This window comes from Salminus brasiliensis, chromosome 4 (assembly GCF_030463535.1).
Source record: "Salminus brasiliensis chromosome 4, fSalBra1.hap2, whole genome shotgun sequence".
Lineage (NCBI taxonomy): Eukaryota > Metazoa > Chordata > Actinopteri > Characiformes > Bryconidae > Salminus > Salminus brasiliensis.
The window spans coordinates 38792593-38806557 of record NC_132881.1 but is presented as its reverse complement, the minus strand read 5'-3'; positions in this window follow the sequence as shown (position 1 = coordinate 38806557).

The window sequence follows — 13965 nt, the reverse complement described above, 5'->3', positions numbered from 1 at the left end:
GGACTGTGTCTGAAATCCTCGCTGAGACAGAGATAAAACTGTTGGAAAACCAGAACCAAATCCCTGCAAAAAAAGTAATTTTAAGAGGTACACTATTAGAAAATGAAGGTGCTATGAAGGGTTCTTTGAGTGATGCTGTAAAAGAACCACTTTTGGTTCCATAAAGAACTATTTTGCAAAGAGAGAGTATGTGGAAATAACAATTAAAAGGTTTAAATAAGCTATTGAAATTTAAAGTCCTTCACACTCAGACATCGCCATTAAAAACAAGGGTTTTTCTGTGGTATCTGTCAATGAACCCTTGAAGGTAGCACCTTCAAGAGTAATTTGGTAACTTTAAATTCCCCAATTGTGAATTTTTCATTGCTGATATGAACTTTCTTCCTGGTTTTTATTCCTCTTCCATTTTATTGCTTTTTATTCTTATTTTATTGCTGCATTTGTGCCTCGTAACTTGTGATTTTGCCTCGTAACAGTGTTGGAGATATCAGCATCGCTCCAAATCCAGGTTGTTCACTAATCAACCCCACAGCAACCATCTGGCAACACAATAGCAACCACATGGGATACCATAGCAACCATTTAGCAACTCACCAGAAACTACCTAACAATACTATAGTGACTAAGTAGCAACTTGCCAACACCATAGAAACCATCGCAATACCTTTGCATCCATATAGCAACTTCCTGGAACTGGAAATCAGTACTTGTTAGAACTTGTTAGTTAAGCATTAACACTGTTCCTCCCAGTCAGGTTGTATTACTAATACCAGTTTCAGTCTCGTAAGTGCAATAGACTGGCAAGAGCAGGGTTTTACCTCCAGGTTGTTTTATCCCATGATCTCAAGTGGTGCAGGACAGCAACCCGAGTTTGATTAAATAGGTAAATTAGGGTGGGATTCAAATCTGAGCATCTCTGATGGTATATCTGGCAATATCTGCTCAGCCTGGGCTTGGACTGTGTAACCTGGCTAGCAAATATGAATATCAGAATATCAGGATGAATATCCTCTCTGTGAATTGGATGTAAATATAGTGATGGGGATCATTTGCCAGTGTTGTACACAGTGGTCTTTATTTCAGGTCCAAAGCAAAGAAAGTACAGAGGTGTGAAGATCTTGGAATTATATCGGCAGACGCTTAACATTTTAGCAGTGTCTGATGGATTGTCACTGATATTTGACTGATATCTGGGTTAGTATTGCTCTGCAATGCTAATTCTGGTAGATTTTTTATTTTTACAAATATCTATACATCCATACCCACCAACTATGTCCTGGCAATCCTAGAACCAAGGTTAAGAAAATCCTTGGCAGTAAAATAGCTAGAAGATTGTGAAAACTGTGGGAACAGTGAAAGATTTTCAGCAGCAGCTCTACAAAGACTGCGCTGTTTCCCCACATGCATGCATTTCATTTGCTGGTTCTTTCCCATGTGGGGTTGCCAGATTCACGCCTTTCCTGCCAAATTGGATTTGTTTGAAAATGCAATCGAGGGTGAAAATGATGCATTCATAGAGTGTCACGTTTGAGGAGCTTCCTAAGTATACCACAGTGCCAGAAAGGGTTCCTAGAAAGGCTTCCTAGTGTGTGGAAAATGAAACCAGCTCATTTTGTGAGTGAAAACTGTGTCGGGTGTTAAATAGCTGGAAAACAGATGTTAAATATGATCTTAAAATATTGTTTTCACAAAAGGAGAATTCATGAATAATAGAAGCTGATAGATTTGTTTGATGTATTACCTAGAGCAGAGGCATTCAGTTTTTTTTCTCCTGATGCCCCATGGCAGTTCTTTGAGAAATTGCCCTCCTAGCTAAAACAAATATGTCCATATGGAACTGCAAATTACCACATTTATCCAGAACGTTTAATTTAACTGGCTAACAAAATAAAATAAAAACTAGCTCTTTAATTCAGCACATATAAACAAAAATATTACACCTCCAGCCCAGCCCACAAGTAGCCTAAATTCGACTGCAGTTCTACTGGTCCTTCAGGTGAAAACTAAACTAATTTTTATCGTGCTGGTTTCTCTCTCATGCAAGTTCAACAGACTGCGTATTTGGACGCTTCAACATGTGCAGATAACTGCAGCCTTACCTCCACACACAGTAAATTGATATTTTAAATAATCATATTTTCTCTTTTATGTGTACTTTGTCTTATTTATCCTAATTTAAACAGATTTTTTAGAAAAAAGCGTTCCATTTTGGAAATTCGGGCATGTCCCCAGTTGACAACACATGAAGATAAATTACTCATTCAACACTAATTGTGACTATTAATTTTTTTTTTTAAATAAACCAACATTACTAAACTGAATGTTAAAAATGATGGATAATGTCAGTAAAAACATATATATATATAATATATATATATATTTATTTTTTTACAATTTCCTCCCTCATCGTTCTTCCTGCCACCCCTGCAATTCCTTGTCCTACTGGGGAGGAGGGGGGGTGCCCCATATTTTAAATACCTCTGATCTAGAAAGATTATGAAATATATATATATATATACTTTTTTTTTTTTTACTTGCCAATGGTTCACTATCCTTATTGACATATACACTACATGGACAAAAGTTTTGGAAGTATTGGGACAACTGCTCATTCACTGTTTCTTCTGAAAGCAAGAATATTTAAACAGAGTTTATCCTGCTGTCTCTAATGTCCAGTGAAGGCTTTCTTCTAGATGTTGGAGCATTGCTGTGAGGATTTGATTGTATTTAGCAACAGCCATGTAAGTGAGGTCAGGGTGTTGGATGATCACCACCCTACCTCATCCCTGACCCCCCAACTCTTCCCCAAGTCTTGGATGGAGCACCACTCATCATCCCAGAGAACACCATTCCACTGCCCCACAGCTCAATTCTGAGGGGCTTTATAGCCCTCTAACCCACACCTGGCATGAGGTTCATGTTTAATAGGTTCATGTTTATCTGCTCCAGAGAGTCCTATTTTATTGCCAATTTAATCTCTATGGGGACTAGACAAGTTGTGTCCACAAGAGAGAAGGGGTGTCCACAAACATTTGGACACATGGTGTACATAAAAAAAAAATATCAGCATCATAAACTATCATATACTATAAACTCATGTCCTGCCTTATCTTGTCTAAACAGCTCAGTGTTTTTGCTGATCACAGCTTCACTTCATTATCAGCAATAGAACATGCCTAAATAAAACATGCCTGAAAAATGAATGAAGGGTAAGACGAGCAGATATGAAAAGAGCACTGAGATGTCCTTCAGGATAGCCAGGAGCTGCCGAATGTGATACTCAAGATACCCCTACGTAGCAGCAGTCAGGTGCCCAGGATCTGCATGCCGAAGATTCCATCCAAGAGAAGTATCATCTCATCCTGAGTCGAGAGCAGGACTCATCAAATCTAATAAACAAAAAGCCCTGATAGGAAATGTGCATGGTGTCTGTTCTGAATTGATAGAGAGCAGCACTAATGAAGTATTGTGATGGATACTGCTTTTTACCCGGATGAGGAACAGGCCCTCTTTAGCCCTGGGTTTTTTAGAATTGTGTTGCCAGAGAATGAATGAAGAAGGATGGTCATGAAATGATCAAGAAATCATCTGAAATGTTGTGAGAGAATAAAAAGATCAAAGCTTTTGATTGCTTCAGGTTCTTCATATCCAAACTCATGCAACTGCATCTTACTGAAAATGATAAAAACACACAGAGGACAGATCTAACATCAGCACTCTGAGATACTCAATGTTGTACAAGCTATACTATTTGGACATGTGTATTGGGACAGTAATTGTCCAAGAAAGGCTTTGTACTATTTTGTATCATTGCTGTGAGGATTTGTTTGCATTCAGGGACAAGAGCATTGATGAGGTCAGAATGTTGAATAATCATCACCCTAACACATCCCAAAAGAATTGGATGGAGCATTATCATTCCAGAGAACACAGTTCCACTGCTCCACAGCTCAATGCTGGGGGTCTTTATACCCCTCTAGCCCACGCCTGGCTTTAGGCATCCTGTAAAAAAGAAATTGTTGAGAAAATATTTACAGCAACATGATCCACTAAGATTTTCGAGTTATCTCAAATGCTACATAAGTCCTCGTTCTGTAGATTTGCTTGTTCAGATCAATACAGATTATTCTGTTCAGGCTGGTAAGATCTGGTAATCTGTTCAAGCTAATGATTTTGTGTTAAAGCTGCAGTTTTAGTATTTACTGTCAAAATATGCCAAAAAATAGACAATATGATCAGTGGTAATGCTGGAGTGAACACTGCAGTACTCAGCCAGCATATTCACACTCAGCAATTCAGAAAATGGTAACTTGCTCTTACAGCCTTCAACACTGAGGCCAAGCAGCCAGGCATCACATAAAACACAGCCGTATACATAAGAGACCGACTATGGTGAACAACTACACACTGGAGATGCGCCCAGTTTGCAGATGATGCCAGGAGCCAATGGGAATGTTTCAGAAACTGCATGTGGGAGCTCTGGTCAAAACCCCTGGTGTGCAAGCCTGAGAAGCCCTGTAGCATTCCTCCGTGTGCCTTAGTACACCTTGTACAAAAGGTTAGTCATGTTTTTGCTTGTTCATGCAAAGATATTTAGATTTTTTGTTTGTTTGTTTGTTTGTTTTCTTTACAGTGAATGGTATTAATAAAGTCATGCTTATCTGCTCCAGAGAGTCCTATTCTATGGACAGTACTTCTCTAAAGGGACTAGACAAGCTGTGTGTGCACATTTGCACCACATCAGTATCAGAAATTAGAAGGGATGTCCACAAACATTTGGACATATAGTGTATGTCTCCAGGATGCCGTTAGATCCTGCAGGACAAATAAAGCTGCTCAAAATGTTGATCATTCTGATTGATTTGGTAACAGTGATTGCGGTCATGATGACTTTGTTACCCTGCGGTTGAAAGTGACCAATCCACCAAGAATCCTTCCTAAAGAAGCAAGGGAGACATAACTGCAGTGCTGTGGATAGCTCAAATGGTCTAATCAAACATGGAGAGGGTGTCGGCAAAGGAAGACCTGGAGGCACATTGCTACTTAGAAAGTAATTAAAGCCTCAAGCCAGTTTTTTAATTAAAGACATACGTCTATTGTCTTGTAATAAGAAGTTACATCAATGTTGTTGTGCACCCTTTCCAGTTCGACTCTGCTGTAGTGCAGATGAAGTGGCTCAGTACAGAAGTACAAAAGTACAAGTTACTGCCAAGGAGTGTAATTTAGCCACTTGGCTCAATCAAAAGCACAGGCAGACTAGAAGCTGTGCACTGGGTCTGAAAAAGTAAACATAGAGGTCAGAGCGCCTACATGAGAGCTTTCTATGATACAGTTCTATTAGTTGGTCTTTTCCTGCTAATTCTGCTTGTCCTCAAGTAAAATATACAAATTCAGCTCACTGTTCTTATTTGCTAAAGAGCTCATCAAGTGTACATGGTGAATCATCCATCCACCCATCCATCTGATTCTTATCCGCCTCTTCCAGGTCAGGGTCACAGTGGGTCCAGAGCTTACCCTGAATCATTGATTGTAAGTAGAGCTGAGCAATATTACGATATTTTATTGTATTGTGATAAAGTTTGTTGTTGTGATACACAATATGCTTTTCTAAACATATCCAGCATATTATTAATGCTTAATAAACACTGATCAACCACAAGTTTCATTACGATCAGCATAATTAGACTGGTTTATGTGGATGAAGTGCAGCAGATGTTGAATAAAAATCACTGTGTTCAGTATGGGAGAGTATCTGAATAGCAGTTTTAAAGAATCTGTCACTACTGATGTATTTAGTCTGTAATTAGATGTATTGTGATAAATATTGTGTATCGTGGAAGTGTCTTTAAATATTGTGATGTAGTATTTTTACCGTAACGCAGCGGTAAGGCAAGACTAGCCCCAGGTTATCACACACACCCATTCCGTCATACCTGTGGCAATATAGCACAGCCAATTCATTCACCTACTGAGTGTTTATAAGGGGTGGGAGCACCCAGAAGACACCCACATGGACCCCAAGAGAGCAATCCAAACTTCTCACAGGCGGTGAGAAGACCTGAGCGAAATCTGAGCGAGACCTAAACCCACAATTCCTGACCAGCTGTATCTATAAATGCATGCTATGGCTAGTTTTGACGAGGTAGTACAAACACCAACCATATGTCCATATTCTGGAGCAGAAGAGAAAAGTATTTCAGGTGAACTTGGAGAAAATACTGGATACACCAATACTTGCAGTGATTGGGGCAGTTCCAGTGTGCTTAATCCCAAGCTTTTTGTTGTGTAGGTTTGCTGCCATGGGGCTATTGGATAGGCTGAGTCCTGCTTGCTTTTATTTGACTCTGGATTTGGCCATTTTTTACTATGACAGTTTATTAAAAGTTTAATGAAAAATGAATCACAAGCCCTATATTGTGATACATGTCGTATCACCAGATTCTTGCCAGTAGCTAATTCGTTAGACACTGGCCTGCAGTCAAAAAGCAAAGATGAACAAGCATGATCAGTGACTAATCCACCCCATTTGGCTACATAATGAAATTGCTGCATCTCTTATTGTCTTCATTTTCAGGGGTCAAGCTCATGGTAGGATTGTAAACTATGCCTCCAAAGTTATGACGTTCTAATTAGCTGAGGGGCTGTACAGCTGCCTATTGAGTCAAGCCTCTTTCCCCTCTCCACCCCCACCATTAAACTGTGCATAATGAATCTGCCTCTCCAGGTATCAGGAAATGGGAATCAACCCCCTCTGACTGTAATGGTGCTCCTCGTGTGTTTCCTCATCAAGCAGCCTTCTGCCACTCAGGCAGTATGAACCTAGGAATGTGAACTCACCAGGTACACCCATGTCCCAAGGCCCCTCAGTACTGTTGTGCCCAGTTGGTGCCAGCGCCCCAGGAAATAGGCTGTCCTCTATGGGAGTCCGTCAACCTCGCTGCAAGCTGCCGACGCTTTGCGCAGGCCGGAGTGACAGATTTTCCTCATGACCCGCTGCTGCAGGACGTCACAGGGCAAGAGAGGATGCATGATAGCTTTCTGCATGTCACAATAATGCCAGATTACGACATGGGTCAGGCTTTGTCAAATACTATTTATTATTTACACTAACACTGCTATCCTCAAACTTTGTGCAGATACAAAATGGACCTAAATGGACCTCCCTCATATTCACCAGATGATGCATTCATTCCAGTGGATGGGGACTTCTGGACTTCTCACAGAAAAACGAATGGCCTCAATGTAATGTTCTTTTCTTATAATCAAGCATCAAACATGGGTCCTTAAAGTCAGGACAGTGTTTTCTGAGGTGTGAAAGCAATGCATTGTGCAAACAGTCCCCTGTTAAGCAATGCTTCTAAAGCATTTGGCTCTTAATTCCCAGTGAAGAAGTGGAATGGACAGATTTATGAAAGCCAGAGTGTATTAGGCATGGATAATCAGCTGTGTGGGTGTGCTTTGGGTTTCATCCAGCATCTGAGAAAGCTCAGGACACACAGGGGTGTTTTACTTGATCTAGCTTTGTAAGCAAGGACACAAGTTGGGCAAGTCAGATGGGGCCGTATTATTTAAAGCATACTGTTTTTGTTTGTTTTAGATGTTCTTTCAGTTCTGTTTAGTGCCTGAGAACAAATGGATGCAAATACCAAGAGTAATAAATGCATATTTAATTTCACCTTCATTTTTGGCCGGCATTTATAATAATTAGTATTTGTTGGAATTGTTTCAGTGATGATTAATGGTGTGCTTTGCTTGTTTTTTTCTTGGCTTCTCCGCTGGCAAGTGGGTATTTAGGTGGGTAAACACTTTTAACATTCACTTTATATTCTAATGCTCTATATTCTAGTTTTGCAGGGGGAGGTGGGGTAATGTAATTATAACCAATGTTGCGCCATGTCAGTCATTTTTACAAACTGCATGCTCCCACGTCAGTTAAGATTTCATCGTCTTTTACCTTCTGTAAAACAAGCTATAAAAATAATCTCAGGTTATGTTAATCCTGGGCCAGCTGGGGATGTAAAATCCCCATGTAAAATGAGTACCATACGAATAGGGTTTAAGGAAGGTTGTGGCCATTGCAATATCATAAAAGATCAGGAAAATCACAGCTATATTAACTACATACATTTTAGTTGTTGTTCTACACTCAGTAGTTAGGACTCCCCATATCACATGCATGCTATAAGAAGGTGACAGCTAGCATGTGCATATTCTACATCTTTTTGAACTGCTGCTAACACACCATCACTGGACAACTGAATGTGTGTAGAGGAGAGCACTAACTTGGCCACTCGACAACACATAAGTATTAGTAAGTATTACCAAGAAATTCAAAACTAGCATTTCAGGACATATTAAATGTCACAGACCCTCCATGGAATCACTAACATTTGGACGGGCATTATGGCTGCAGGTGGTAGATGAGCCACCTAAGCTGTTTGTTATCTGTATTATTATATCCTTGACTGAAGTTAAGTAAGAGGAGGCCCCTTCGTTTCACTGTAGGAGGTTTTAAATGATCTGAAAAGGCCATAGTTCGGTTCCAATGTCAGTTTTACTTGTGATGAGTCTGTAGATCTTCAAACCTGTGGATTGTTCCAATTTTTTGTTTTTTTTACTAAAAATAAAAGTACAATGAAACCTCTGCTTCTTGCACAGTATTAGTGTCTAAGTTTGCCATACTATAGAAAGATTATGAGCAGCAAGTTCCATACGGTCCATTATAGCTTGTCATTGATTTCAGCGCAATTTGGGGTTGACCTTCCTAATTTAATCAGCCTCTGTGAATAGCTGAGATCAGAATTCCCTCCTCAGGCTGGGTGAATAATGAAGCAGGAGATGGCTGTAGGCCGAGTCTTCACCCTCCACTGAGCCTTCTGCACAACTCTCTCTCACTCTCATCATCTCCCACACACGACTGGATATTTATCACTATCACAGGTTAACATTTATCAACATGCCTGCATTTAATTAATCTGTTCTCACTGCTAATTACCACAGACCTGCTAATTACCCACAGACCTGTTTCTGTTATCTGGACGCGTCCGTCCGGATTTGTCTCTGAAAATGTGTCAGACACAGCTGAGCAAATATAACCTGCTCAATTATTTACATACCAAGGTAATAATAAATAAATACATAAATAAATGATGTCATATATCAATGAATAAATAAAATAATAATAAGCAGGGTTTGAACTTTGTCAAGGTCTGAAACAGATAGGATCTCCATCCCAGCTCAATATGCAGAAGGACATTTGAATTTCATAATGGCTGCCACTGACCTTTCAGCATTCACAAAGCCATGAATGTGAGATGAAATGTTGAAAGGGACTTCTAAACTCTACACACCAGCCATTCCTCACGCCTGCATCCACAACAGCCGTAAATACAGCAAATACTGAGGCCACTCAACTCCATGTTTGGCCTGCAAAGCAAACACTGTACCATCCATGAGCTGCACAAGTGCCTAATCAGAGATAATTTTATATTAGACCTCCTCTCCAAAGGGGAGCCAAGCAGAAGGACAAAATATGCTCTCATTATCCCGATAATTGCTCTTTGTGAAAGATCAATGCTATTTATATCCAGCCAAAATCTCAGGGGTAGGAAGTCATTTGAAGAAGGCAGCTGAGAGATCATGGGTAATCAAAGGCAGGCCCCAGGTTCAATGCCTAAAGTACCCTCCAAATCCAACCAAATGTGATTTCATGTTAATACCAGGGTGAAAATGATTCAAGGTACTATGATTCCAGCATCTTCTGAATTACAACACAGCCTCAGGCTGAAATCAACTGACACAGAAGATGTGATTAAATAAGCAACAGACTCTCCTCTCTGTGTTTGTCAGCACTCTCAGGCTTTAATGAATTGCTTGAAAAAAGGCAGAACCCCTCATCTTCATTCAGGACCTCAGCCAGGGCGTGTGTCAATGAGGTCATGATTATTCCAAATTACATTTTCGAAGCGTATGGGGGTACTGTCCGTCTGCCTAAAGCATTTTCCAGAAGGGATTTGTTCCCTCTGCTCTTTTCACTGTCTTAAGCATGTGACCAAAACACCAGGAGATGCTTGGTTCGATCAAGAGGGTCCATATGTGGTGATAAATCTTGGAGCATCTCATCTGTTGAAACATCAGGAGACTGGAGACGTGTAAAGAGAAAGAGCAGGTTTGAGCAACCCAACTCACAATGGCAATTACAGGAAGCTGAAGTCATGCACTTCTCATTTTACTCAGTATTTGGGATCTCTACATTTTTCAATGGGGTAAACAAGTTATTTTTAATCTAGCAACCTCTTGATTTATCTGCTCCGACTACCTGATGCCTTTTTTTCTTTTGTTTTACTCTTTGTTGGTATCTGACTGTCAGTATACGTAGTGTAACATCTATGCTCCATTTATGTTCATTATATTATGTATGCTAATTGGGTTTAGCTTAGTTAGTCAGGGCCTTGTAAACATAGTCAGCACTATTAGAATTGATCAGATTTCTTGGGGCCACTTTGATATTTTGTGCAATGTCATATTGTATTTTATAAGACAGGATCCTCAAAGTTAATTAATTGAAAGTAATATTGGTTTTCTGAAGAAAATAGTGTTCTGGGACACAAATTACTATCTGGAACATGCTGTATGCGCAAATAATTAACCAGTGTTGTAGAAGTGAAGCTCAAACGTTGCACAAGCACACAGGTGGCTTACAAGTGGGCTTGGCCTCTAAATAAAAGAATAAAAGTATCATTCATCATCAACATCTGTGAAAGTATTATTCATCATCAACATCTGTGAAAGTATTATTCATCATCAACATCTGTGAAAATGAAAAACAATCTAAGAACACTAGACATAAAGATGACGTTCACAGAATGGGAAAAGGTTATAAAATGATATCTGAGTGTCTGAATATCCTGGTAAGCTGTAGGATCAATTGTGAGGAAATAGAAACTGCATCATATCACCCAGACACTGCCTGGAATAAACAGTCCCTCAGAACAAGTTAGAAGAAGACTTAAAGGAAGCCTCTTTGAGGAAAACCACAAAGAGGCTTTGAAGGCACTACAGAGTTCAGTGGCTGGGACTATACTGAAGGTGCCCTGCATACAACTGGCCTGTATAGGAAGGTGGCTAAAACTAAGCCATTCCTGAAGAAAAAACACATGAAAGCATGTCTAGACTTTCTAGACAGAACTTCCTTGCGTATTTTCAGAGCTTTTTGGCCAAATTTCTAACTGGTATGTGTGGTTCAAACCTAATGCCATCTCAGCAGTGAAGTACAAGGTGGCATTCTTATGTTTCAAATTGGTGTGTTTAATTTTTTAAAGATCTACTGACAAATAAGGATTTCTGACTTCAACAGTTTACTTTAAGACAATATTGTTTGAAACAATCTGACTGAGACCCTGTTTGCACCTGGTTACTTCAAGAGATTAGTTTCTGGATTGTAGCCACATGCATTAGTCAGACTGAAATCTGATGGCTGTGTGGGATGGAATATGCAACTTCACTTTTGCACAGCAATTAATTACTGGTTTGTAAGGTGACTGGGTTGTACTGGAAGAGGTTTTGGTTGTCGAATGAGACTAGTGTGTTTACACTGCTATAACGTGGCCCGGAGGCGTCTCAGACCACCTCCTCAAGTGGTGTGAGTGATTGGATTGGTGTCTGGTTTAAATCCTAGTCAGTCCTGGGTGCATTTATACTTACATTTCTAGGTGGACTGTAATCCTGATACTCAAGGCGCATGAAGTGAGCAGGTTGAAATGGGATCTAAGTATTATTTGTGATTGAGACAAATCTGATCATTTTTAAGGGGGGGGGGGTGATTACTTTTGCAAGAGACTGTATGTGTGCTAAAATACATTTACACTAAATATAAGATGGTTTTACCAAGATGTATATTATTCATAATGTACAGTTTCTACTCCGAATCTTACACAGCCATTATTATTGGTATATTTCAGTCATTCCTATTACTTCCTCTAATGTTCAGACTCTGAAATGATGAGCTGACACAGGTCTCTGAGCCAATATGCTTCCCTGGTATTAAACATTCATAAACATGATAGTGTGTGATGCAGCGTTCACACACAGTCATTTTGTTGCAGTCCTTTTACTGAAAGTCAATAACTGGATCAATAGCTCTGAACTTTAAAGTCTGCCATCTTATAAGTAACATGAAAAATGCTGTCATCATGAAGGTACACAGCACACAAATGATTAATCATATTTTCCTGAAAAGTGATTATGTTTTTTTTTTAAACCCATTTTCCCCCCTTCCAGTTTTTAGTCATTTCCAATTCCTACCCAGTAGTAAGCTCACTCCCCCACCCCACTATGAAGTATCACCACATTGATGCAACAGTATTGCATATCTGAATAGAGCATTGCACATAGAACCAAACCTGCCAATTCTGTCACATCAGCTAACAGACCCCCATCATTAACCATCATGCTAAGTAGCACCCAGAAAGAGGCAAATCGTGCTGTGTGGCCAATGATTAGAGTTTGGTACATTTGGCCTAACTAAAATAGAGCTGTAAAATGAGCCCAAAATTCCCAACCCCAAACGTGGTTTATGACATTCTTGATTCGTTATATTTACTTCTCTAAAATGTCCATACACCCACCACTAGTGAAAGCCATAGTCAAAGCTGGTGAAGTGCTAGAACTGCTACTAGATAGCAGAACATCACCACCAGACTCTGGAAAACTGGGTTGCTATGCAAACCCGGCCGTAAACCAGCCGTATCATTCTGCTTCCACAAGCCCTCAGTAAACGAAAATCAACCTGTTTCATTCTGAGGCAAAAGTAACAGGGTTGTAATATCCTATTATCTGGCTTTACAGCAATGTTACAATGTTACATACATGTTAATAGGTTATTATTTAAAAAAAAAAAGAAATATAAATACCCTATCATGCTTCATTTGGTCACACAAGATGATGGACCATGTGCTGTGTTTTAAGAGGAAATAAAAATTCAGTCTGCTGGTGCTGAATGTTTAGCACTCCCTGCACCATCTAACTGCCCAAAAAACAGCAGGTAAGGTTTGAGAAAATGTCTTAAAGCCAAATGACCCCTGATCTTGTTTCAGAAACTGAAGCTATTGTCAAATCCTCTCTCTGATTAACACTGCCATCTTCTGGACAAAAACAAACACAGCACAGCTCATGTGGTTGAGGTGAGAATACAGCAGTACTGCCTTTACATGTCAGAAGGTCAGAGCACTAGGAGACATTACATTACAAACACCCTAAAACGATGCAAAAAGAAGAATATGAACTAGCACGCTAACCAACTGTTACAGACCCACCTTGCATCTAGGGTATGATGTGATCTATAACCTGATATTTTAAAAGTAAGAACCCATGAATCCAGGGAAAGAAGGGAGGAACAGATTTAAAAAAAAAGATCAAAAGAAGACATGAGAAAGAAAATGACTGAAATATGTTATTATGTCATTTCTGAGACTCTGGGACTGGGAGGCATTGTCTCTAAATGGAGAAAACGTGGAACAGTAGTGAATCTTCCCAGAAATGGAGACATGGCAGGGAAAGCCCAGACTCACATTGATGGTTCCACTGGAAAAAATGGTTTTCATGAGAGGGTTGTGAGAGGGAAACCACTGCAAACCAAGAGGAAGAGAAAGGTTTGTGTCAAGTTCGTTCTTTTGGAAAATCTAAAGCCGTTTGTATGTGTTTTCATGCTCTATAATTTGTGCACCTTTGTCAAGGTGAGGGCCAATGCTCTTTTGATTGATGAGTTGAAAGTGGACCTTTTGGTAGACAGAAGCCCCATTACATCCTACTACATTTACATACTTAACCCATTACCACTCCAAGGCTTATTACACACTAAGGTGTATTATTTTATAAGGCCTTTCAAGGGTTTACATTTTACACAGTATTATACAATAAGAACATCATTGCCAACAGTCAAACATGGTGGTGGTAGTGTAACGGAGA